Raw genomic sequence first — 26,518 nt, 5'->3', positions numbered from 1 at the left:
TTTAACCATGGCTGATATAACACTCATTTGAATATTTAATGCATGTTTTTTACTTAATTGGAGTATAACTTAAAACCCAGTTACCACTGTTCATGCTCTGAGACAGTTTTAAAATGATGAGTTTTGTATTATGTGAGAGAGCACAATGAAAACTGTTTACAGCAAATAAAGTGTTAGACTCTCACTAACAATGATGTAAAAATGAAGTAATGACAATAAATCCAGAGTAAACCTAAAGAGTTTGGCCCATTGTGATTATAATAATTAAGAACAGGGTAGGAAAAATTAGGAGAGAATGTCTACTCATAAATATGTTGGGTAAGCTACTGGGCCCCTTTGTTTCAGCAGGCATAATATTAACCAGGGTTTTTTTAGTGGAAAAGATGGTTGTCCAGTAAAAAAGCCCATTTGGGTTGTCTGATCCAGGACGATGCACATGACAGACATTCTGCTGATCAGACCTATGTTTAGACCCATACATGAACATAGCGTATGCAAGGGTGAAATACTGACTGTAGTTGCAAAAAAAGACTGAAAGTGTATCCCACCTACAGAATATGTAGAGAAATATATAGAGAGTTTCTAAATATATTATATGCAGATAAAAACATCCACCCAAGTTCTAAATTTATTGCTAAACAACTGTCTAGCAGATGACTAATTGCAGTAAAACAGCAAGACATAGTTCCAAGAAGGATATTTCTATAGTTGGCTAACTTATACTTCAAAACTGCACCATAATCACGAACTGGGTATTGGAAATCTAGCCTTAATCAGAAGAAAAACTGGAAATATATATGACAGTCAGATGAATAATTCAGCAAATAAAACACAGACAGAGTAAAATGTAGTATCCGGGTTCACTTAGCATCCAGGCTCTCTTTTTAAATAACAAAGATGACATTAATCCAGAGCACAGTGAAACTGTGTTTTTCCCCTCACAGATAGGCAGGATATTCTGTTGATAGACTGTTTGGCAAAGAAAGCTTTTCTTCTCAATGGGAAATCTCATTATAAATCTAACTCCATCTGAGAGCTAACTAACAATATCCTTCATAGCCATTCTCCAACATTTACTTTACAAAGCGGCTTTAGTGATGTTTACAGTGCAGCAAATCTGTCTTCTGCATAGACTCAGACATATTACTCTTTTCCACAAAAGCCCCAAAATCAGTATCACTCCACCTGCATCCCCATCTAAAAACAAACAAAATAACCTAGCAAAACTAACATTAATAAAAGGAAAATGCTTTTGTACAATAGTAATATTAAAGTGAATGTGCAATGCAGTTACTTGATCTTTTCTTGAATTTCAATACGATAAAAATCCAGTAGGTATTATCTACATATTCAGGCCCCAGTCCTAAAATGAGTTTCATGACAGCACAGGAATCCACCCCTTCTATATTCATTGCAGAATCTGGGCCTCTGTCTGTCATCCATTCAGCCTCCAGAACATCTGCATCCTCTCTATTTGGAATATGAGATAGGCCTCTTGTCTGGATTTCAATCCACAAGGAACAAGTGGAACAAAGAGAAAAGAAGGGAATGGAAAATGGAGGAGAGAGAGAGACAAGTAAACGGAAGGATTCAGACTAGTAGAAAATAATTATTTTAAATTGAGAAAAGAAAGAGGTTTAGAGATTATAGCAAATTAAAACAGTAAAAAGAATGAAGCCAAAACAAAATGGAGGGTAAGTGGGGGGGGGGCCTGAAAAAAGGACACCCTAAAATAAAGTAGTTAGTGGATACTAGGGAAATGAAAGAAAAAAAAACAAGGCAGGTTTATTTTTTCCTAATTAGGATTTAACATCTGGTAAAGCATGACTATGACACAATAATTGGTGGAAGGGCAAACAGGGATAAGGACGGGTCAGGTCCACAGAGCAGTCTGGATTGCATGGTAAGCTAGTCTCATTAAAATATGTGCTTGGATGCAGCCAATGCAAGGTCATATATCCAGGACAGAGGGTGAAATTCTAGCCCTACTAAGTCAGTGCCAAAACTCCCATTGACTTCACTGATGCCAGGATTTCATCCAAAGAATGTGGATCACACTTGTAGGAGAGGGGACTGTACCATGGAAAGCTGCGATACTGAAAAATACTACATGATCCTAAAGGTGCCTTCTGACTTTACAGTCCATGAATTGAATGCTGAGGATAAGATGAAGACTTCTCTCCAGACCTGATCCATTGTGTGCTGCGGATCACGCTCATGTGCATGTAGAAAAGCAAATGAAGGAATGGATTGTACTGTCTGTTTCTGATTCTCCAGCTCCAGTCTGCATTTTCTGGCTGAAGGCTGAGAGGAGCTTTTGTCATTTGGTGATGATATCACAAAAAGTTGATAGCATCCAAGCAGCCAGCTGTCCAGATGGTTATTTGCACCCACAGATCTCAGTACGTGTACACTATTGTGTTGAATGCATGTGCAAATGATATTCAAAATTGTATACATCTTTTTGAAAAAATCCTGCCTTATCTACCCATTTTTGTGAGGTCTGAGACATTCAGGCACCACTGCTTTAATACTTGCTCCTCAGGAGCAGTGAGTTTAAATCACCTAAAAAACCCGATTGCAACTTTTCCCATTTGAAAAGGCAAATGAGAAAAGCAGAGTGAAGCATAGCTTCATAGTTTAAAAAACACTCAAACAGAACTCATAGGCCAAACCCCACCATTATATTATTTTCATTACAGCAAATACCCTGATCAGAGTGAACTTTACAAATTATTTGTCTATATTAAATTTGTTCTAGGTATCTCATTACCTAGGCATCTAAAGCAAGAAGGCAGTAAATAGAAAATATCAAGAGGCGCTAAATGGAAGTGTGAAGTTGACACCCAACAAACAGATGCTGAGAGCTGCCTCTGGCAGAATAACATTTCCCAGAAGATGCAGTTTTCCTGCAGAGAGTTGGATGGTTTCACACAGCTATAAAATAAGTGAGCATAGAGAGTAGGCGGAAGCACCTTTGCGTGCTATTTGAGAAAACAAGAACCCTCCCTCCCCTAAAAAAGAAAAAAGTGTCATGATGACAGCAAGAGAAATTTCAGGAGCCTTATCTTGGGGCTACTTGTCTAACCAATTAAATACTCCCTGAGTTTATTGGCAAAGGCTAATGTCTGAATAACTCCAGGCAGAAATCACAAACCCTGCAGCCACTATTGCCCTACACACAGAGAGACACACCTGCTGTAGCCAGTTTGAAGAACTAGAGTCTTTTCCTCTCCTGTCCCTCGTCGTTTGTGCTGATAGTTTGCTGAGGAAGCTGGGAGTACCACTCTACTTAGTTTACTTTTTGCAGCCCCACCGCAGGCCATCAGCATGAATGGAGGTTTGAGCTTTCGTGATCCAGGGCCTATCCCTACTGGTGACCAGTAGTAATGGGTTTTTACAAACTGGGACTTCCATGCACCTCACATTCTTGGGATAAGCCTCCTTTGACAGGGCGATTGTGTAATGCAGTGGCTAAGGGTATTATGAACCCCTCCACTGATGAGCTCACAAATAAGATAAGACTCTACAACTCCTACCAGATAAAGGAGCTAGAGGAGCACCTCAAGGGGAAGAGGCTTGTGTTTCTGAATGTGAAGGAATTGGGTCTATCATGGCAACAATCTGTGATGGAAGGTTATGACCAGCTGGCAATCCATAATATTGTTATCACTACTTGCAAGTTGTATTAAGAAGCTTGCACTGGGGAATTTATTATTAGATGCTCCCATGCCACATGACACATATGGCAATGTAATGTTTCCGCCTCAGTCTGTCTAATGCCACGTTTCTTGCTCTGTTGTAGTCTGTTTCCATGATAGCAACTTCTTTCCCAATTGTTCTCTTACATGCCATCTGTCATCACCCACTTCTCCATCTTCCACTAATTGGTATCTAGCATTTGGGAGGCTGCTGTTTGAATATAATGGGTAGAACATGTTCAAATTTTAATGTTCCTAAACATTTACATTGGGGTAGCATATAAGGTCTCATCTTGAACAGGGCCCCTTCTGGTAGGGACTACAGGGTCATGTAGTAAGTGACAGTCCTTGCCCCACAAAACTTTCCATCTAAAACGCAGGACATTAAAATGTGGAGGATACAAACAATTAAACAGGGGATTTCATTTACTGCAACTCATAGTAAGCACTTTCTCAGTTTATTGATATGATATAACAGATGTGTAATCGGATTTGCTTTTCTGTAATATTGCACTAGCAGGTTTCTTGCTATGGTAGGAAATGTATGTAACTGTTTGGTACAGTTGTGATGCCAATAAACATGCTAGTTTTATTTAAGATACACAGATAGATTACTTCTATATCTAGTTTCTCTTGTGTTTCCCTATAAGAAATACTGTGAGTACTGCAAATATTGAGGTGAGCTAATTGCAGACTTTAAATGAGAAACCTAAGGCAATTAATTATTTTTTTAACCACCACTGTACTACTGATACAAAATTCTATCAACTACCAATTATCAGCAATTCATTGTCAGCCTGTGTTTCCTGTTTTGAAAGGTTTGTTAATAAGTTCCGCTTGTTTAGCGTGTCTAAAGTCATATTTACACTATGGCAGCTAAGCTACAACACTTCACCTGTGCTGATGTAGCACCGTAGTGTAGATACTTTCTCCACTGATGGAAGAGGTTTTTCCATCAATGTAGTTAATACACCTCTTCCAAGAGGTGGTAGCTTGGTCAATGGAAGAATTATTCCTTTAACCATTCTGTATCTACAGTGGAGGTTAGGTTGACGTGATTAAGGCCTGGTCTACATGGGGGGAGGTGGGGGAAGGAAGGGAAGAGGGGAGAAATCGATCTAAGTTATGCAATTTCAACTACATGAATAACACAGCTGAAGTCACCATACTTAGATCTACTTACTGCAGTGTCTTTGCTGCAGTAAGTTGATGGCTGATGCTCCCTCATTGACTCTGCCTGCGTCTCTTGCCCTGGTGGGGTGCCGGAGTTGACAAGAGACATGCGATAAATCGACCCCCACTGGATTGATTGCTGCCCGTCGATCCAGCTGATAATGTAGACAAGACCCAAGTCACATAAGTGCACAGTTTTTCACAGCCCTGAGTGATGCAGGCTAGGTCAATCTAATTTTTTAGGTGCAGACCAGATTTAACTTCAAGCTATTGTGATTTAGTGTCTGCCAGCTATAGAAATGTAGGTTTCATACTAGAAGATGACTGATCAAATGTTTGTTCTGTACTAACTTATTATTTTTGATTCCTATCATCAGTATATGGCCTCATTATTTGATGCACGGCCAGTGAACTCTATGCCATATAGCCTGCTTGGATTTAGCATGTGAACTACAGAACTGAGAGATTTGGGGGAATTTTTTTTTAGTTTACAATTCCAACATTTTTTGGTTTCTTGTAATCATTCATGACCATATCTTTGAATGATTTTGGAGGAGTTCTTTATGCCACCCGTCCAACTAAATTTTGGATCAACATTTTGTGCAATCTATGTGTAAAATGATATTCAAGGAGGTTATGAAAGGATATATTGCAATGGAATAATCAACCAAGTTATGGCCCTGCTGGGATGGATGTTTTATTTTTTAATTAATTTTTTTAATGATTGGATCATATTTTAAGGAGAGATTAAGAGAGCAAGCAGAAGCATTGTAGCATGTAAGTTTACAATCTGACAGAGTAATTAAATCCTTTTAAATCTTAGCCAAGCAGTACAGACCTCTTATAGGCTCTTCTAGGTGCTCATCACCATAGTATCTGAGCAATTCACAAACATGAATGCATTTATCTTCACAACTCCATTATGAGGTAGGTAAGCATTGTTATTCCAGTGTTGCTACTAGAAAATGGATGAACAGAAAGATGAAAGGACTTGTGCAAGGTCACACAAGAAGTCTGTAAGAGAGCCAGAACGCACATCCTTTCGGTGCCCGTTCACTTCCTGAGTCACAAAACCATCCTTCCTCTCCTGTCCTACTCATTCCTTATACTATGCATTGTTTGCGGTAAGTCTTGTGGCCAGAGACTGATGACTCACATTTCATTGAATTTAAACTAAATAAAAGGTGAGACTTTTCCTAATGTTTTATTCTTTGCTTGTGTGCAAACTTCAGAGTGTTAAGTGATCACTGTTTTATTCTTCACAAAAATTTAAAATGGATTCAGTAAGACTCCCTGTGTAGTAATAGACTGGTTGGGGTGAGTAAGGATATCAGATTATTATTTTAAAATATGTTAAAGTTCACTAATTATACTATTTCCAAGGGGTTAGGACACGCTGCTGCTGTGACCTAACAGAGCTTTCTGCCTGTGTTACGTCAAGACTCAACTTATCTTTAGTGCAACACACATAAAAAGCACAAGTTGTTTTGAGAAGGATGCAGTGTCAACGTCCTCTGGGTCTAAAAGAGCCATTCTGGAAAAAAATAATCATCAGGGATTAACACATCCATTAAACACAGAATTATCTTCCAGTTTGGTTTAAACCACAATAGAGGTTTGGGGGTTTTTTGGTCTGAGTACAAAGTGAGAACACCATAAGTGCAAAAAGGAATCAGTTCTACACAGGGACATAACAGAGCTTTTCCGACTTTTAACCTCTTACTTACTGGGTAGATGAGTGCCTTGTATTCAGCTTTGTTGTACAACCATCACACTGTGAATGAGCCTATATCTTCCAGGATCATGGATCTTTTAAAAATAATAAGACCACTTACACACACAGTAGTTTTCATCTTGAGTGTGGGTTGCCCTTGAAGGACTTCTCACCCAGGAATTTGGGCATGATGAAATACATATTAGAACCTCCCTTCTTTGGTGCCCAGATATCAGGGGAATCCAAAATCGGCACCTGAATAGATACCTGCTTCTGACATGTGCAGCAATCTGAAATGACTGCCAATTCCAATGGATGACATAGCTGAGAACAAAACTCAAACATCATATTAAGCCAAATCACTGACTTCATCTGAGCGTCTAACTTGGAGAGCAAGGAAAATACACATGCATGCACTTTATAAAACCTTTTTAAGTATATCAGAAACTGGAAGTCTGCAAGAAGGTGAGTCTGCTCTCTACTATTAGGCATAAAAGGGGCAATTAAAGGGGTTAAGGATATGCCTGACAAACTACGTGATTCCTTTGTATAAAGAATTAACTAAAAAGGTGGTATTTTCAACCCTACACATTCAAAAATCATGAGATGGGAACAAAAAACCCCAACCCATGAGATTGGCTTCAAAATAATGAGAGTTAATAAATAAATTTGGAATCTTATGATTTGCCTTCTTATGATCTGTCTTCTGGGTTTAGAGTGTTTAAATTTACTTTTCCCATTTTTATCTACAGATATGTTGGCTGGAGCTTACTTTAAAAAGAAGAGGTCGAGATTCTCATTTAATCACGGGACTCCAGGACCCAGAACCTTAAGTGCCATGAACCTGCTCTAGACCTGTTCTTTTAATCTGAAGCAAAGTCAGATGGAGGTGCCAGAATAATATGATATCAGAAAGCAACAAGTCACCAGTCCAAAGCCAGTGGAGCGCTGTGGTCTTTGAAACAGCACCAGGACTTGATAGTGGATGGACTTTTTAAATAAAAAGGAAGCTAAGCATAAAAGTGGCTGAACTGCTAATCTTGCAAGCCTTTACTCATGAGTAATACTTCTTAAACAAGTAGCTGCGCCCACTTGATTGGGAATGCTCATGAGAGTAAGGACTACTTATGTGAGTAAAAGCTTGCAGCCTCCAGCCCTTAGGTTTGGTATTTTGCACAGCTGATACCTCTGATTATGGTAAGAACTGTTTGTGTCCTCAGCACCTTTGTGCAACCGAGGCTTTACAGCACAGGCAAACTCCCTCACAGGACTTCTGACATCCTCTCTCAGCCATGAGGACCCTCTATGACTACAAAGTACTTTGGGATCCTTGTGATCAATTAGCCTATATGAAATATTCCACACTGCTTTAGTGCTTTTAAACTCCCAACCCTCTGGATTAAAAAGAGGTACAGTTCTCTCTTCACAGCTGCAGCTCAACTTTGGGAGGAATTGAGAAACATCCAAAAATGAAGCCAGACAGAATTTAAAACCAAAACAACAACAACAAAAATCTTTCAATGAGGTATTTTAAAAAGGGTGACAGATGCAGCTGGATCTTACAGAAACAACCATCAACAAAATTAACATTTATTATACAACAGCCTTACGAGGACTGGCCTTGAGAAGGACAATTCCGTATAAGAAACCAGAAGGAACAAACAAAAAATACCATGAACAAAATAGATCAATAATAAAACAATGCAATATTTTGTACTTATATAGTGCCTTTCATCAACTCGGCGTGCCTAATAAATAACGTATACATCCTTGGGCACTAAAGGTAATCATCTTGATTTTACATTTGGGAATGCTGAGGCACAGAGTGGTTAAGAGCCTTGATAAGGAGCAGAGATGGAAACAGATATCAGAATTTGTGATTACAAATGCCATGTTCCAGCCATGAAGAAAAGGCTCCCTGATTAAAGAAGTTATGCATCAGAATGGAAAAGGTATTAGGTATCCACTGAAAAAAAATTGCAACTACGCAGAGTCTAAGACATTCAAGCAAAAGAAACATAGTTGCAAAGGCAAGAAATCTTTAGAGCAGCTTTGCCAATTTATCAAGCCTGGATGCTATGAGTTATCAAGAGCAAACTAGAAATGAGTATTTTAAATCTCTACCTTCTACCTTTCCAATGGCTCTGTTATCCTCTCATCTGGAGTGCGGAATTTGTACTAATGGCAATGGATGGGAGTAATGGGTTTGCTCTAACGGCCAAACGCTGGCCCTGCTGATGTCAGTGGGAGTTAGGCCATTGATTTTAATGGAACCAGTGTTTGCCTGAGGGCAGATCTACACTCAGAATGCTGCAACGACGCAGCTGTAGCGGTTCAGTGAAGACACTACTCCGCTGACGGGGGAGTGTCTCCTCTCGGCACAGTTAGTCCACCTCTGCGAGAGACTGTAGCTATGTCAATGGGAGAAGGGGCTAGGGCAGGATAACTGCATCACTCAGGTTTATGTAGTGTAGACCTGACCTAAGGGAAAAGGCATCCTAAGGACCCAATTAAACAAACTAGTGAACATTGCCTCTGAGGTGCTGACAAGTCTCAATTCTCATCAGTCTAGATATTTGACCCTGCTATGGCTGTTCTGTACCACTCCAGCTGGCTAGAAGGGCCACTTGAAAATATTCCCTGTGTTTGGAATCCTGAGATGGCAGAGAGTCACTGTAACATACAGCCTCCGCTTCTTGGCTCCTTTGCAGGAGAACGGCCGTGCCCAGGATATCCCTACATGCCAGAAGCCCAGAGTGCCGCAACATCTTGGCAGCCATATGTAACCAAAATATATAGACTTTCAAGAGAACTCAGGACACTTGGCACCTTTCAGGAAGCGCTTGCTAGTTTGCAGAATTTGCTTTCTTCCAACCCCCATCCTAAGCTGCCCCAAGCGCCCAAAAGTCCAATCCAAAGACAGCACCAAATGTATGGTGAAGGCACTCACTGAGCACCTCAAAAGAGATGCTTGTCGTATCAATGAAAGACATCCTGCTTGGTTTCCTGAGCCCAAGCCCAAATTCCATCATCTTTAACATCAAACAAGCAACAAACTCTAGAAAAACATGTTGAACCCAAAAGAATGACGGCAAAAGAAGACTGAAGTCATAAGCTGCCCTTACATAGCACAAGTTGGATTACACAATACCATGTCAAGGATAATATAAAATGGGGCCATGAAAATGACACTGAGATGGGCACTTCAAAATTGTGTTTTAACTGAAGACTTCCTTACAGATTCAGATGTGCAGTGACAGATATACAGTTCATCACAGAAAGACAAGTGTCATCCAGGGAAAGGGAAGATAAATTTAATAGCATAGTCCAAGAACTGTCACCAACATGCTACAATAATGAGTCAGATCTGCAGTTCGCATTGTGACAGAGGCCCATTGGTGCCAACTAGCCAAGGGTTCAACACTGTTTATTGCAAGCAATTCCTGTCTGAAACCTGACATGCTCAATATACCCAATACACCACTTTCCTGGTATTTATCCATGAAGGGTAGCATGTGAGGTCTCTAATGAGAGCTTATAACTTAATGATTATCATTCTGAGATGTGTGCATGGGTACCAGTTAAGGAATAATGTAACTATACTGAAACTTATGCCCTTATGGTCTTGTAGTGAAAGTGGGTCACCAAGAAATGATATATCTCAGTGATGGCCCTTTCAAGTGTCAGGGAGTTGTCACCCTTCCCTGACTAGCTAATTATGTATTGTATTGTTCAACTGTCTACCATTGCAACAAACCAGAAAAGTCCATGGAAAACCTTCAAAGACAAAACTACGATCACTGAAGCCACTTGGAAGTGATTAGGAACTATATGACAGTAAAGGGATGACCCTGTCTGCGAAAAAAAGCAAAAGTCTGATTCTGTACATCACATGGTGAGAAAGACACTAGGCATCCATTCATGGAGGAGCAGTAGGTGAAAGAATGGGCCCTGACTCCTTCTGGCTAGCAACCACCGCAAAAGACTGAACTGTGGGGTGAGAATCTACTTTGTTGGACAGGAAAGGTGATCATTAGTGTAGGCCCTGGTTTGGCTTTGTATGTTACCATTTGTTTCACTCACTTGTTTCTATTTGAATCTCTATTCTTTCTTCAGTAAATTTCCTTTAAAAATTATAATCAAACTCAAGTGCTGTGTGTGATACAGGAGCAGTGGGCTAAGGTTAAACTGGGGTACACTGTTCCTTTGGGAACAGATGTGGGATTTCTGGTGGTATCTACTGATCCCAGGCTGGATAGCACAGCAGGACACTTTAAAAAGATTTGGGCGGGGGTGCATCTGTTGTCAACCAGCAGAGGTGCTGTAGTCCAGAGAAGATTGCTTGAAGGCCAACAGCCAGTTGTGTTAAGGCGCTAACACCCATCTGGCATAGACTAGACTCCCTAGGCAGGTGGCAACAAGGTGACTTGGAGACCTAGATGCCCTGAGAAGCATCACAGGAATGAATCACCATCGCTCCATCTGGCCCAATTGCCTCTCACCTGCACACACATACATACTCCTTATAATATTTGAGCACCTCGTAGTCCTTTAATGTATTGATCCTCATAATATCCCCCTACAGTAGGAAATAATTTACAGTTGGAGAACCAAGACCTACAGAAATTGACTTGCCCAAGGTCATGCAGGAAGTTTGTGCAGTGCAGGAAATTGATCTTCCAGTCCCAAACAAACACCCTAACCATTGGACATACTTCCTCTCACTGAGAGACAATACGATGACTTATAACAGAATTGCCATCTTTGAAAGCTCAAGGGCTGCCAGATTGCTGATAAAGAAATTTGAGGCCAAAATTGACTGCCAAGGTATTAACATACACGAAGATGAACATAGTAACCAATTTTTGTACCATCTCATTTCAACCCAGAGCTTCTGGAAGCAAGTATGATAATAATTATGACACCCACCATGTGAACAGTTTTCAGTAGGCTCCAGGTTGATCCAGAGAGTTTAATGTGATCTTTAGGGATTTTGCTTCTAGTAATGTTTAACCACATAGGAAAAACGAAGCTCTGGAAGTTACAGCACAGCACTCGGAGTTGGCAGACCTAGGGCAAGTCATTTAAAGGAGCATATGCAAATTTAGGCACCTATATCTATCTATATGTAGGCACCTAAATAACTGCCTTCTTTTAGAAGTGCTTCTATAAATATTTAGATGTACAAAATTAAATATAAAAATCCACAATGTAAGGAATAGCCAAATGATATAAGAAAAACAGAAAAAACCCCCACAAGATTGAAATAAAAACCTTATGTGCCTCCTAAAAAATTATATTAAAAATTACAAAATTACAAAAAACATCCAACTGACTCACAAACTATAAATTGATCTGTGTTCCTTTAATTTCCTTCTGTGAATGATGGCCCATCTAAAAACAATATAAATTGTATATTTTTAACCAAAATAATAGTTGTAGGTGATTGGCTTCTGCTGGTCAGTAGCATGTAAGTGCTGTAGCATAATCCATGCCATTTCCTCAGAACCGGATACAGCTTTATAAGGTGCCTCTCAAAAGCAGATTTCCATCTGGATCAGTCATTGCTCTTTCAGAGTGATTCTAGAAGGCACTGTTAGGAAAAATTGCAAAAGTCAGCCCAACTTAACATTAATATAAAGTGAAAGGGAAAACATTGACAACCTACTTTCAAGTAGTTGGAACAGTAAGAAAATGTGGGCTTGTCACTTGGATTCTATGCCAGGGTGACCCCTAGGCCAGGCCCTAGCTCTCACTTGGGTCTATGTTTGACAGTGTCTTGGTATCTCTGCATGCCACTCCAGTCTCAAGAAGCACAGCCCTTTGGCCGAGCCCCTTCCAGAGTGTCAGTAAACAGAAACAAATGAGAATTAACACAAAGGAGTGGTTCCACAGCTTGATTAGAAAGCCTCCCTCAGAGGGCACTGGTCAGGATGTGGCCCTGAAATGAGTTCATAAATAGACAGAAAGAGGGGGAAGGGATAGCTCAGTGCTTTAAGCAGTGGCCTGCTAAACCCAGGGTTGTGAGTTCAGTCCTCAAGGGGGTCATTTAGGGACCTGGGGCAAAAATCAGTACTGGGTCCTACTAGAGATGGCAGAGGGCTGGACTCAGTGACCTTTCAGGGTCCCTTCAATCTCTATGAGATAGGTATATCTCCATATATTTTTTTATTTCATAGTCCTTTCTTCAGATGAGTCAGCATCAGGCCCTCCTTTGGTTCAGGGAGGGACCAACAGATAGCAGTCAGCCAAGGAGATCCTGCCTTCAGCCAGCCCTCTCTGCAGGAGCTGAGGACTTAAAGTCAGCTCTCTTCCCTGGTCTGTAATTAAGTGAGCTGGGTTTCTCCCTTTTTCCCTCCAATTCTGACATTTCTCACTGGTTAGATGGCATGGGGCCACTTCAGCACATATTAGCTCATTAATCTCCTATTGCTCAGGTTGGGGTTTGAATATCCTCCTCAAAGGGCTTCCTTTAACATTAGTTTAAAGGATTGAGCATATTCCTATTACTGTAGCTCCCTGCCCCCAGTTAAGGGGGGAGGGGAAGGAGAGGTATCTTTTCCCTTACCTTATTCCAAGCAGATGTTAGCCAGGGGTGCTGTCTTAATTCCAAATATTTATCAATAAGCACATAATTTATGTTCTATTCCTGAAGGGGCGTTTTCTCCAACCCCACCCATGGCTTGTTCAGAGACAAGCATTCATATATCAATGACTGGAAGGCATCTATCCAATAATATAATGTGACGATAGGTAAAGTGAGTGTGCAACCCAAGCACCAATGACACCATTCGAAGGGCTGAAAAGTACATCCCATGGCGTTCTGGATATGGTGATGTATGATTATGTCTGAAAATCACTATAGTTATCAGCATATTCTGCCACATGATCAATTATGCACCATACACTATGGTTTGCTTGTTTTTACTGGCTCAACTCATATTGGCTTGGAGTTCAGAGATGAAGAGTTGAGATAGCGGGCACCGTTCAGTGTTGCCCTCTGCCAATTGCAAGTATCTTGGTTTGAGAGCCATTTATTATGATCATTGCCCTAGATAACATGTAAATTGCCATTAGCCACATTTGGAATTTGATTTGATTCCCATTTCCCAGATGATTCCACAAAGCACCTTTGCAACTGCTTTTAAATCATTTTTCATACTAAAGACATTGCAAATGCAGTTATATAAACCCATACCACTTCAAATACTTGAGCTATGATTCTCATGTCTCAGATTTTTATAGATATATGTTTTGCATTAAAGTAGACAGCAAATTAAGGACTTGCAGAGACTTCCCAGAAGCAAAGTTAATACTTAACTGAAGGGATCATCTTCATATTTTATTTAGTGTTCATATGCTTTTTACATGCCAATAATGTAACTCTGATTTCTAAATATCCCTATTAAATTATTAAATAAGGCAGACATACTGGCATTTGGAACACCTTCCATTTGATAACAAGTTCTGGTCAAAACTGGAACCATTATTAAAAGCTTCTCAAACTTTGGAGTTTCTTACCAAATGGGAACCAAATCTATGCAATCCACTGCATTTGCAAAACTGACAAGGTTTTGCAAACTAACGATTGCAGTTAGGTTTTATTGTTCCCTGGGTGTCTAATGCTTGAGTAGCAGAATTATCACTATCATCTTTTTGTTTGTTAAAAGTATTATTAAACATCGGAATAATGACAGTTTAAGTCTTACTTACATAAACTAATATTTTAATAAATTTTTCAAAACCCAGAGGAAAACAAATACATTTAAACACTTGTTTTCGGTCCTAAAGAAATTCCTCCCAAGGCCACATAATGCTACTTACACAACATCAAACAATCCAAAGCAGCAGAACCTTTTCCCATTCCCCTACCTCATATATAAATACAAGATGAGATTGGTACAGTGACTTTTGTAGTAACTTGAGACTGAAATCTAGCTCATGTAACCCCTGTGCTATGACTTGAGTGATATCTTTGCAAACCCCAAATCTGAACACAGTGAGGTTGCAAAAAACGTAGGTGAGAGAAGTCTAATTTGACCTGCAAAGTTTTCATTGTGTGAGATAGAAACAAACCATCTTCACGGTCAGAACCCAGGTGGGCCTATGGGATGGGGTGTTAGAGAAAGTACCTCTTAAATTTGTAAACCAAATAAATTCAGAATGGAAATCAACGTATTACAGTAAAAATGGAAACGCAGAATGCTATAGTCAGTCACTTTTCAGGGAACACCCACACATATATTTCATTCTTTATACAGCACATGGCTATTGCTGCTATAGACACTTAACTGCCCTATCAATGTGCTGTTGACTGCCATCAACTCCTAATGAAATCTGTGAAAGTAGAAGGCAGTTGGATTAAAATAGGTGCTCAGCACCTTGCTGGATCAATCTCACAATGAGGTTTTTGAGCTTTGAGGCTCAACAACTACTGCACTTTAATATATTTAATATATTTAATATATTTTTATTCTAGTATGTTTTTAACATACACATAGAAAAGCTTGCATACTTCTCATATTGATTGATGTCAAAGGGAGTTTTGCCATTGGCTCCAGTAGGAGCAGAATTGCAATCCTTTTACAGTAGCTTTCAAGTGTGAAAACAGTAAATTTTACTGCTAATTAAGAGGTATTGTATGAAATATGTGGCTCTTTGAATCTCAGAGCTATCACCTTTTCTGTCTGTCTCACTCCCTTCCCCATAACAATGTGGCTGACATTAGATAAGGAGTTTTACAACTGTTAAAGAGGTCACGTGTGTATTTTGATCCACAACAGTCCACTTGGGCTAGATGGACCTATGGTGATTTACAACAGCTGAGTTCTGGCTAATTATGTTCATACAACTTACTATAAGTTATGAGAACATGACTATAGACTGTGCTTTCAAATAACAATAATCACCAATCACCGGTCATCTGTATTTCACCAGTCATCTGTATTTTCACTGGCATAATACTAGATTTCTCAGGAGACTTTTTGATGTCAAAGCAGAGCTGAAATATCAAAATTCCTTCAAATATTTATCTTCACCACTATTATCTGCAGCTGCTTTCACAAGCTGCTACCCTTGGTATCAGTTACATTCCCACAGGAAGATAAACCTCTGTAAGGCAAGAAGAAAAAAGATACTCCAATGGGAAACACACAAATTAATTCTTTTAATGCCGAGTGATAATTTGCAAATTTTATACATACTGAATTATGTGATCTTTGCACTCTTTGTGAATTTTATTGCCTTTTAGACTATTAATTTGAAAATAGACCATAAGAAAACCAACTGAGAGAGCTCATGAATTCAGAATCAAGTACTGTATTGTCATGTTTGTTCTGGCCCCTGAATATAGGCAATTTACTTCTAGGCATTGGAATGTTAAGAAAATCATCATCAAGAAGAGATTGACACTGGTTGTTCTCTTTGGGATCGAAGGAAATATGAAACTGTCAGCTGTAGACAACATTATAGGTGTGGTGGTGTAATGGGGGACACATCTCTTGAGCACCTCCTGCTGCTGCAAGCAATACTGTAAGCCTTTTCCTGCTCCTAGCACCCCCTGTAGGTTAACAGAATTGTAGCCCTACTTTTGCAAGTGCAGGTACTCTACCCATATGGCCTGCCCCAGTGTGACCCCATCCCATAACCAGGATCCCCCTAGCATAGATTCATAGACCCTAGGACTGGAAGGGACCTCGAGAGGTCATCGAGTCCAGTCCCCTGCCCTCAGGGCAGGACCAAATACTGTCTAGACCATCCCTGATGGACATTTATCTAACCTACTCTTAAATAACTCCAGAGATGGAGATTCCACAACCTCCCTAGGCAATTTATTCCAGTGTTTAACTACCCTGACAGTTAGGAACTTTTTCCTAATGTCCAACCTAAATCTCCCTTGCTGCAGTTTAAGCCCATTGCTTCTTGTTCTATCATTAGAGGCTAAGGTGAACAAGTTTTCTCCCTCCTCCTGATGACACCCTTTTAGATACCTGAAAACTGCTAGCATGTCCCCTCTCAGTCTTCTCTTTTCCAAACTAAATAAACCCAATTCTTTCAGCCTTCCTTCATAGGTCATGTTCTCAAGACCTTTAATCATTCTTGTTGCTCTTCTCTGGACCCTCTCCAATTTCTCCACATCTTTCTTGAAATGCGGTGCCCAGAACTGGACACAATACTCCAGTTGAGGCCTAACCAGCGCAGAGTAGAGCGGAAGAATGACTTCTCGTGTCTTGTTTACAACACACCTGTTAATGCATCCCAGAATCACGTTTGCTTTTTTTGCAACAGTATCACACTGTTGACTCTTATTTAGCTTGTGGTCCACTATGACCCCTAGATCTCTTTCTGCCATACTCCTTCCTAGACAGTCTCTTCCCATTCTGTATGTGTGAAACTGATTGTTCCTTCCTAAGTGGAGCACTTTGCATTTGTCTTTATTGAACTTCATCCGGTTTACCTCAGACCATTTCTCCAATTTGTCCAGATCATTTTGAATTTTGACCCTGTCCTCCAAAGCAGTTGCAATCCCTCCCAGTTTGGTATCGTCTGCAAACTTAATAAGCGTACTTTCTACGCCAACATCTAAGTCGTTGATGAAGGTATTGAACAGAGCCGGTACCAAAACAGACCCCTGCGGAACCCCACTTGTTATACCTTTCCAGCAGGATTGGGAGCCATTAATAACCACTCTCTGAGTACGGTTATCCAGCCAGTTATGCACCCACCTTATAGTAGCCTCATCTAAATTGTATTTGCCTAGTTTATCGATAAGGATATCATGCGAGACCGTATCAAATGCCTTACTAAAGTCTAGGTTTACCACATCCACCACTTCTCCCTTATCCACAAGACTCGTTATCCTATCAAAGAAACATGTTTCTGTATAAAATGGCATCCTCCATGCACCATGACCTCACACGTGTAGTGTGTGTGAAGTCAAAAGCACAGGAACACTCTATCCAACAGAGTATCAGACTTGCTTGGCAGGTCTTTGTCAGATCAGCCCTCCAGCTGGGTCACACAGGGTATCAGAGAGTTCAAAAACACTATCTGCCCTCACTAAGATCTTCAGCCCCAGTTCTGAGCCCTTAAATTCTGCCATTTTCTTGGGCTTCCAAACAAACCTTGTCCTCCTCTCAGGGTTTACACCACTTCACTAGTGGCTTGTGAGAGAACCCAGGCTCACTCACTACATATTCCAACCCAGGGACTTACAAACAGCAGACACATACATCTCCCTTCAATTCATTGCTGCTACTTTCCCAGGCCTATTCCCACAGCCTCTATATCTTCACCCCTTACTTCAAAGTTAAAGTTCTCTTTAAGGAAATGCAGCCAGAACCAAACTCTGGTTATCCCTCAAGCGTGTTTGGCCAGAGAGGAGCCTGTTCCTTGACACTCTACTCTCTGCCAGGAACTGAGCTCCTAAAGCCCTGTAACTCCTTTTATCTGAGCCTGCTGGATTTTGATTGGCTGCTTCCATGCAGCATCTTTAGGTAGGCCTGGAGGACCCATCTTTGCTTCTCCTTTCCTGGGGAGTGATGTGGCAGGATCACAGTGCTCCAGCAGGAGTCATGAAGGCCTGGTATGCCCCTTTATAGCTGTTCTTGCACTTTAATGGTTAAATATGCATAATAAGAAATTTTATTTTAAAAGATTTAATTTTAAAATCCACTAACATTATAACAAATGAACAATCAAAAACTATTGATATTACGTTTCATAACTACAACTATTTCAACCAAGGCACCTTCTTACTTGTATGGCTAAAAAAACAATTCAAAATGAGATGTCTCTGAACTATAATGCTTTACAGTTTGGAAACCTAGTGGCTGTATTTGTTTAATGTAATCTGTTAAACTTCATGATTATCATGATAATAATAATGATCTATAGAATGTCTATTACTATTAGCAGTTAGATGCATAGTTACAAAACAGAAAACATCACTAACAAAGCTACCCATAATGATAGCACTAAAGAAGCATCAATCTTCCTTACAGAAATATTAATCACAATTATCTTGTCTGGAATAAAAAAAACCATAAAAAATACTATGGCAACAACGAAAATAGAGCACATAAATGTGTTTTGAATTGCATCCTGTAATTAGTCTTGGGTGCTGCCATCTCTCCCTAGGAGGTCTTGACTGAGAAATCCATAACGCTAGTCATGGAGAGTTCAACCCAAGGGATGACAACAATCTTAACTTTTGAGTGGGAAATACAGTGAGATGTCTCAGAAACCCAGCAAATTCAAAACGTGCATTTAATCACAGACCCTTAAATGGCACAAGGAAGCACACAGGAAACCAATGCCTAACATGAGAAAGGCTAAGGCATAAAATAGTTACACCTAGCAAGGGACATAAGAGACAATAAGAAGTTATTCTATAAATACATTAGGAGCAAGAGAAAGTTGAAGAAAAGTGTGTGTCCTCTTCTTAGCAGGAAAGGAGAATTAATCATGGACAACATCAAGAAAGCTGAGGTGTTTCATACCTATTTTGCCTCATCCTTCACTAAAAAGGTAAATTGTACCAGCCAAATTAGGGGAACAGGCTAAAGAATATTTAGATAACTTAGATGTATTCAAGTCAGTGGGGCTGATCAGGAAAATAGAAAGAAGCATAAACTCTGGTGAGCCAAGTGTAAAACTTTAATTAGGCAGGCCAAAAAAGAATGTGAAGAACAATTAGCAAAAGGCAAAAACTAACAATGTTCTTAAGTACGATAGAAGCAGAAAGCCTGCCAAACAAACAGCGGGACCACTGGACAATCAAGTACTCAAGGAGCATTCAAGGAAGACAAGGTCATTGTGGAGAAGCTAAATGAATTATTTGCATCAGTCCTCACTGTAGAGCAGTGGTTCTCAAATTTTTGTACTGGTGACCTCTTTCACACAGCAAACTTCTGGGTGCAACTCTCCTTATAAATTAAAAACACTTTTTTTTTTTTTTTAATAGTGGAGACATACCTATCTCCTAGAACTGGAAGGGACCCTGAATCATTGAGTCCAGCCCCCTGCCTTCACTAGCAGGACCAAGTACTGATTTTTGCCCCAGATCCCTAAGTGGCCCCCTCAAAGATTGAACTCACAACTCTGGGTTTAGCAGGCCAATGTTCAAACCACTGAGTTGTCCCTCCCCCCCTATTTTTATATTTAACACTATTATAAATGCTGGAGGTGAAACAGGGTTTGGAGTGGAGGCTGACAGCTTGCAACCCCCCACATAATAACCTAGTGACCCCCTGAGGGGTTCCAACCCCCAGTTTGAGAACCCCTGCTGTAGAGAATGTGAGGGAGGTCCCACACCTGAGCCATTCTTTTCAAATGGCAAATTTGAGGAACTGTCCCAGATTGAGCTGTTGATAGAGGAGGTTTTGGAACACACTGATAAATTAAACAGTAATAAGTCACCAGGACCAGATGGGATTCACCCAAGATTTCTGAAGAAACTCAAATATGAAATTGCAGAACTACTAACTCTGGAATGTAACCTATTACTTAAATCAGACTCTGTACCAGATGACTGGATGATAGTTAATGTATTTTCAAAAAAGGCTCCAGAGGCAATCTTTGCAATTACAGGTCTGAAAGCCTAACTTCAGTACCAGGCAAACTGGTTGAAACTATAGTAAAGAACAGAATTACCAGACACATGGATGAACACAATATGTTGAGATGGAGTCACATGGCTTTTGTAAAGGAAAACCACGTCTCACCAATATATTAGAATTCTGTTTGAGTTAAACATAGGGAAAAGGTGATCCAGTGGGCACATTGTACTTGGATTTTCAAAGAGTCTTTGACAAGGCCCCCTCACCAAAATACCTTAAAAAAGTAAGCAGTCATGGGATAAGAGGGAAGGTCCTTTCATGGATCAGTAACTGGTCAAAAAATAGAAAGCAAAGGGTAGGAATAAATGGTCAATTTTTACAGCGGAGAGAGGTAAATAGCAGGGTCCCCCAAGGGTCTGTACTCGGATCAGTGCTGTACCATATATTTGTAAATGATCTGGAAAAGGGGGTAAACTGTGAGGTGGCAAAGTTTGTAGAAATTTTAAATTACTCATGATAGTTAAGTCCAAAGCGGACTGTGGAGAGTTACAAAGGGATCTCACAAAACAGGGTGAATGGGCAACAAAATGGTAGATTAAATGAAAAATAGAGCACGTTGGAAAACACAATCCCAGCTATACATCAGCGGCGTATTATTGCCTAGGCCAACAAGACCTAGACCTAGGCCTAGGGTGGCAAATTTGCTCACACTCCCCTCCCCAGCTTCACTCCTTTCCCAAATTCCTGGCCCGCCTCCTCTCTCAGGCTTGCCACGCTTCCCTCCTTCCACCTGCCTCCCAGGCTTGCCGCGCAAAAGCGCTGGGAGGGAGGGAGGGAGAAGCGAGTAGCGACGCGCTCACAGGAGGCAGAGCACAGGTGAGCTGGGGCCTGTGCACGCGAGGAGTAACCTAGGGGGCGCGGGAATTGCTCCCCACCCCAGCTCACCTCCGCCATCCCCCAAGCGCGCCACAACTCCCCTTCTCCCCCCTTCCTCCCAGGCTTGCTGCACGAAAGAGCTGGGAGGGAAGGAGGGAGAAGCGACTGGCGGCACTCTCAGGGGATAGCGGAGGTGAGCTGGGGCAGGCGGGGATGGGGAGTAACTCTTCAGGGTGGGCAGGGAACCACTTCCTGCCCCAGCTCACCTCCACTCCACCTCCACCATCCGCTGAGAGCGCCACAACTCCCCTTCTCCCCCATCCTTCTCAGGCTTGCCAAACCTATTTAATTTCCTTCTTTGACAGGAATAGTGGCATAGTGGATAATGGAGAAGCTGTATACCTGATATATCTTGGTTTTTAAAAGACTTTTGACACAGTCTCACATGACATTCTCATAAGCAAACTAGAAAACATGGTTTAGAAGAAATTACTATAAGATAGGTGCACAACTGGTTGAAAATCTGTACTCAAAGAGTATTTATCAATGTTCACTGTCATACTGTGAGGGTGTATCTAAAGGGGTCCTGAAGGCGTCAGTTCTGGGTCCAGTACTCTTCAATATTTTCATTAAAAACTTGGATAATAAAGTCGAGAGAATGCTTATAAAATTTGTGGATGACACCACGCTCAGAGGGGTTGCTCGCACTTTAGAGTACAGGATTAGAATTCAAAACAACCTTGATGAATTGGAGAATGGGTCTGAAATCAACAAGATGAAATTAAATAAAGACAAGTGCAAAGCGCTATGCTTAGGAAGGAAAATTCAAATGAACAGCTCTAAAATGGGCAGCAACACTGTTGTTTACGATCTGAGACTATAGTGGATCACAAACTGAATATGTCAACAATGTGATGTAGTTGCAAAAAAGTCCAATATCATCCTGTGTGTTAATAGTAATGTCATATGTAAGACACGGAAGGCAATTGTCCTGCTCTACACAGCACGGGTCAGGGCTCAGCTGGAGTACTGTGTTCAGTCCTGGGCTTTAAGAAAGATGTGGACAAATTGGAGAGAGTCCAGAGGAAAGCAACAAAAATTATAAAAAGTTTAGAAAAGCTGACCTATGAAGAAATGTTAAAAAAGCTGGCCATGTTTCGTTTTGAGGAAAAAAGACTGAGGGGTGACATGTTAACAGTCTTCATATATGTTAAAGGATATTATAAAAAGAATGGTGATAAATTGTTCTCTATGTCCACTAAAGATAGGACAAGACATAATTCATAGAATACCAGGGCTGAAAGGGACCTCAAGAGGTCATCTAGTCCAACTCCCTGCTCAAAGCAAGACCAATCCCCAGATCCATATCTGGCCCCCCTCAAAGATTGAACTCACAACATTGGGCTTAGCAGGCCAATGTGCAAACCACTGAGCTATCCAAATATCTTAATTTGCAGCCTGGAAGATTTACATTACATATTACGAAAACTTTCATATTATAAGGCTAGTTAAGCACTTGGAATAGGGTTCCAAAGGAGGCGGGGGAATTCCTGTCATTTTTAAGAACAGGTTGGACAAACATTTATCAGAGATAGTCAGTATACTTGCTCCTGCCTCAGCACAGGGGGGCTGAACTTGATGACCTCTCAGTGTCCCTTCCAGCCCTACATTTCTATGATTCTATAAGTGTAGGGAGTCACAACAGAATGCCCTGTTCAGCAGGTTGATGACTATGGTCTGCACTATCTAAAGTTTACAGGTAGACTTCAAGGATACTTGTGAGTAAAGCACATTAGAGTACTGGAGCCTGGTGACAAAGTCATGACTGGTGTGAGCTCCATGTTAGGGAGAAAGGACCACAGCCTCTGATGAAAGGCCCTGCACACCATGGCTGCTGTAGACCTCACCATTAAAAAAAGTCAATTTTCCATCTTAAGTATGTGAAAAAGCAGATATTTTAGATGTTGACAAATTCTGGCTTTTTTATTGACACCCTCATTACTGCAAAAGTGAAGAACAGCAATGGATCGCATTGGGTTAGAAGACTGAGAATTATTTTGCAGGGTATATACCCTCAGTATACAGTGTAGGTATCTCCTCCACCCATTCCTCTAAGTGCTTACCGTATCTAATAACCATCATTTCCTTCTTAGTCAAATTTGTCACAAACAGTTCAAACCAGACTGAGAAGGACCAAGGAAATCTGTGGAATCTGAGTGTAGGAGGAATTGCTCCAATGCCACCTTCTCAATAACTTTTCTTCAAAAAGGGAGTTTCAAGGTGGTAAAGCAAAAGCTGAGATATTGCCATCCAAATAATATGAGTTTAAGTAGAGCTGCTTACCTGTTGTTGGCAGCTTGTCCTATGCAAGTGAAGAGGCAACTCAGTCACAATGAGCCCAAAATTTCTATGTTTACCTTAACCAACCATGAAGTGACATGAGTCAATCTCACAGGTGGTTGGTTACAACTCCCTAAGCACATTCAAAACCACTGGAACTTAAAGTAGACAAAAATCAACCAGAAGAGATGACACATTCCTTCCCTTCTGCTTGAACACGCTTCCTAAAGAAGTCATCAGGCTGGCCCAGATCTGACTGAATGTATCTGCCGGTTAAGTTGACAGTTCCTCATGAAAAGAAACATTCCACTCAGTTAACCAAGCTAAGAGAGACTTGATTTATCAGTCTGCTGACAACTCAGAACAGTCCAGCTGGTTTGGATTTCATAAGATGTCAGGGGATTCTGCTGAGCAACTCAGTGAAAAGCAGCTTAAGAACGTGGCAGAAAGGGGGATGATTACTTCAAAGATGGTTTAGATTAGTTAGCAATGGAAGAGGTGTCTAAACACAAGTCCATCACACTGTGTGCACTTACTACAGAATGCTGTCCTCAAACACAAAAGGCATATTAAGTTGATACATAAGCTAAAACAGAGCCAATTCGGGGGTACAAACTCTGGCAAGCATGTAACATGTTTTCAAGAGGGCATCAGGGGACGGCAGCCACATATTTGTCTGTTGTGTCAAATATAGTAACATCATGACAACAGCTCAGCATAACTCTAACAATAAGGCAATAAATAAAAGAGTAATACCTTGAAAATCATTAATGCGAATTACAGTTGCATCTGTACTGTTTCCAAAAACTGGCAGAATTCCTTCAAATAAACAAGTGACTTTTTAATTTTTTTTAAAGATTCCATGTCAGCAGTAATTTGAGGAAATCTGCGAATTGGTTGCATTTGTCTGAGGTGAAACAGCAGAAAACACATCTATCACATTGCCTTTTCTTGCCTGGAAAGCCAGAACAGGGAATCTCCAAAGAGTAAAGCAGTATAATTAAAAACGATCATTGCAAAACAAGACAGTCATAGTCTGGGGTATTTACATGTGGATATGTGTGCAACATACTAAGCCAATAAAATCATAATGTATTTTTTGTTATATAGGGTCAAATTCTTTCGTGGTGTAAATGAGCACAACTCAGTTGAAGGCAGTGAAACTGTGATCAGTTACACAGACAGAGAATTTGGTCCTAAATAATATGCAAAATATAATCATAGGCCCCAATCCTGCAAACACACAGAGTAGTAACTTTACTCACGAGTCGTCCCTATGATCTGTTTGTGTGTTTGCAAGGCTGAACCTTTAGTAGGTACTGCACAACACCATGACATGCAAAGCATTATGTAAGGGCTAGAGTACATAATAGTATTATAATCTTCTGCACTGGAGATTTCAGTTAGCTGAATTCCCCTTACAAGAGAGGATATATACCCAATTTTTGTAGCACTGATCCTAGTGGGCTAAAAGAAAACATCCTTTTATCCAATAACTGAAATTTAAAATAAGTACCGTCATGCTTTCTCCCATGCAGTTCTTCATGCTTCGAAAGAGCTCCCCTTAAATATGCACAAAGCTAACACAACGTCCTCTCTCAGGTCCCTCCTTAAAACTCTCCTTTGCCTTTATGGCTACAAAAGACTTGGCAGGTAAGGAGCTGGTATGCTGAGACCCTTGCCTATCATGCTGGCAAATGTTGTCTGGTTGTTTCCTTGTGCTCCCCTGTCAGTCTTTGTGTATCCATCTGTTGTCTCTTCTCTTAGGCTGTAAGTCCTTGTGACAGGAGCCATCTTTTTGTGCTGGGCTACTGGGCCACAATGGGCCCCTAGACACAATGATAATACAAGCAATAATAAAAGGGTAAAATAACTGTATAAAACCTTCTCCTGAAAATGCCATTCTGTCTCAGACGGTGCAATAACTGGCCTACTCACCATTTGAATAAACACCAAAGCTGTTGAACAAAACAAATGCCCAACAGGAAAATGTGCTTGTTTAAGAAAAAATAAATAAAAAGTCTGAAAGAAGTATCAGCCACCACATGCTAGAGTGAGACTGTTTAACTATACCGTAGCTTGGAGACCAATCATGCATCAGTGAAGTCAATGACAGTTTTGCCGCTGACAATGTCAGCAGTGCGCAGCCCCATCTGTATGAATACAAGTAAGAGGCCTGTGTAATACAATACTTCTATGTTGATCTGTGAGCTACTAAGCCCATGCATAATATTGTGTCTTACCCACAGCATGGGTGTGATGTGGAATGTGTTTTAAACCACTGCATACCTGTGGCCTGATTCTGCTCCCACTGAAGTCAATCAGGCCGCTTCAAAGGCAAGTTAGTTGTTCATAATACAGAGGTTCTTAAGTCATTTCTTGTGGGGTGCAGTACTGCAGACAAAATGTGTTCCAGTGGCTCTGACCTGGAATTAGACCGATAAGCCAATACTGTAAAACTCCAGTGCTTATTCATGTCAAGCATGACATTCCAGATGAGTGTTACATCCTTTTTCAGGATGACCCCTTACTTAGTTATAATTCACAAACAATCACAATGGTATTACATGTGAATGTTGATAATACACTGCTGAATTCCTCCCACAATCTTCTTATAGCATGTACTTTCTGGATATGCTACCATGGGAATTCAATTACTTTGTCCAAAGCAGGCTGATCTATGCTTTAGAAATGTGCACAGTCAGATAGATTAGTCACTCTTTCCACCCCACTGCAATACATTCCTAACTAGTCATTCTGATTTTCTCCCTTCATTCTTTCTCCAATTAATAGTTTCTCTATATCATGGTGAATTTTCCCCCACCTTTCTACCCAAAATAACAGAAATTTATGACTGTCTTCAGTATGAACCAATATCAGCATATTGCAAGACTGTAATCATTACAGGGTCAGAAAGTCTTCTGTTGTTGTTGTTCTAACTCAGTGGTTCTCAAAGGTCATTGCACTGCACCCTCTTCTGACAACAAAAATTACTACATGACCCCCGGAGGGGTGACCAAAGCCTGAGCCTGCCCCAGCCCCGCCACCCAGGGCGGAAGGGCCAAAACCAAAGCTTGAGCCCTGCCACCCCGGGGGAAGGGGGGCAAAAACCAAATGCTTCAGCCCCAGGTAGGTGGCTTGTAACCTGAGCCTCG

At 40.7% G+C, this 26,518-nt stretch overlaps 1 protein-coding gene across 8 annotated transcripts in view; it reads right to left on the bottom strand.

Moving 5' to 3' along the window:
- LOC116837266 (semaphorin-3D) overlaps positions 1 to 26,518 on the bottom strand; it is a 207,321-nt gene that overhangs the window by 151,042 nt on the left and 29,761 nt on the right. For 2 of the 8 annotated variants that reach the window (XM_075064410.1, XM_075064375.1), the window contains exon 3: positions 11,929 to 12,181. The exons of 5 other annotated variants lie outside the window; for them this stretch is intronic. The gene's annotated coding sequence lies outside the window, so the exon portion shown is untranslated. Of the gene's footprint in view, positions 1 to 11,928; positions 12,182 to 25,652; positions 25,785 to 26,518 lie in introns of those variants that run through there. One more of the 8 variants, XM_075064407.1, reaches the window with a different exon arrangement.

Source organism: Chelonoidis abingdonii, chromosome 1 (genome assembly GCF_003597395.2).
Source record: "Chelonoidis abingdonii isolate Lonesome George chromosome 1, CheloAbing_2.0, whole genome shotgun sequence".
In the NCBI taxonomy this organism is placed as follows: domain Eukaryota; kingdom Metazoa; phylum Chordata; order Testudines; family Testudinidae; genus Chelonoidis; species Chelonoidis abingdonii.
The sequence above is the reverse complement of the archived record's forward strand: the minus strand, read 5'-3'. Positions and strand labels throughout refer to the sequence as shown.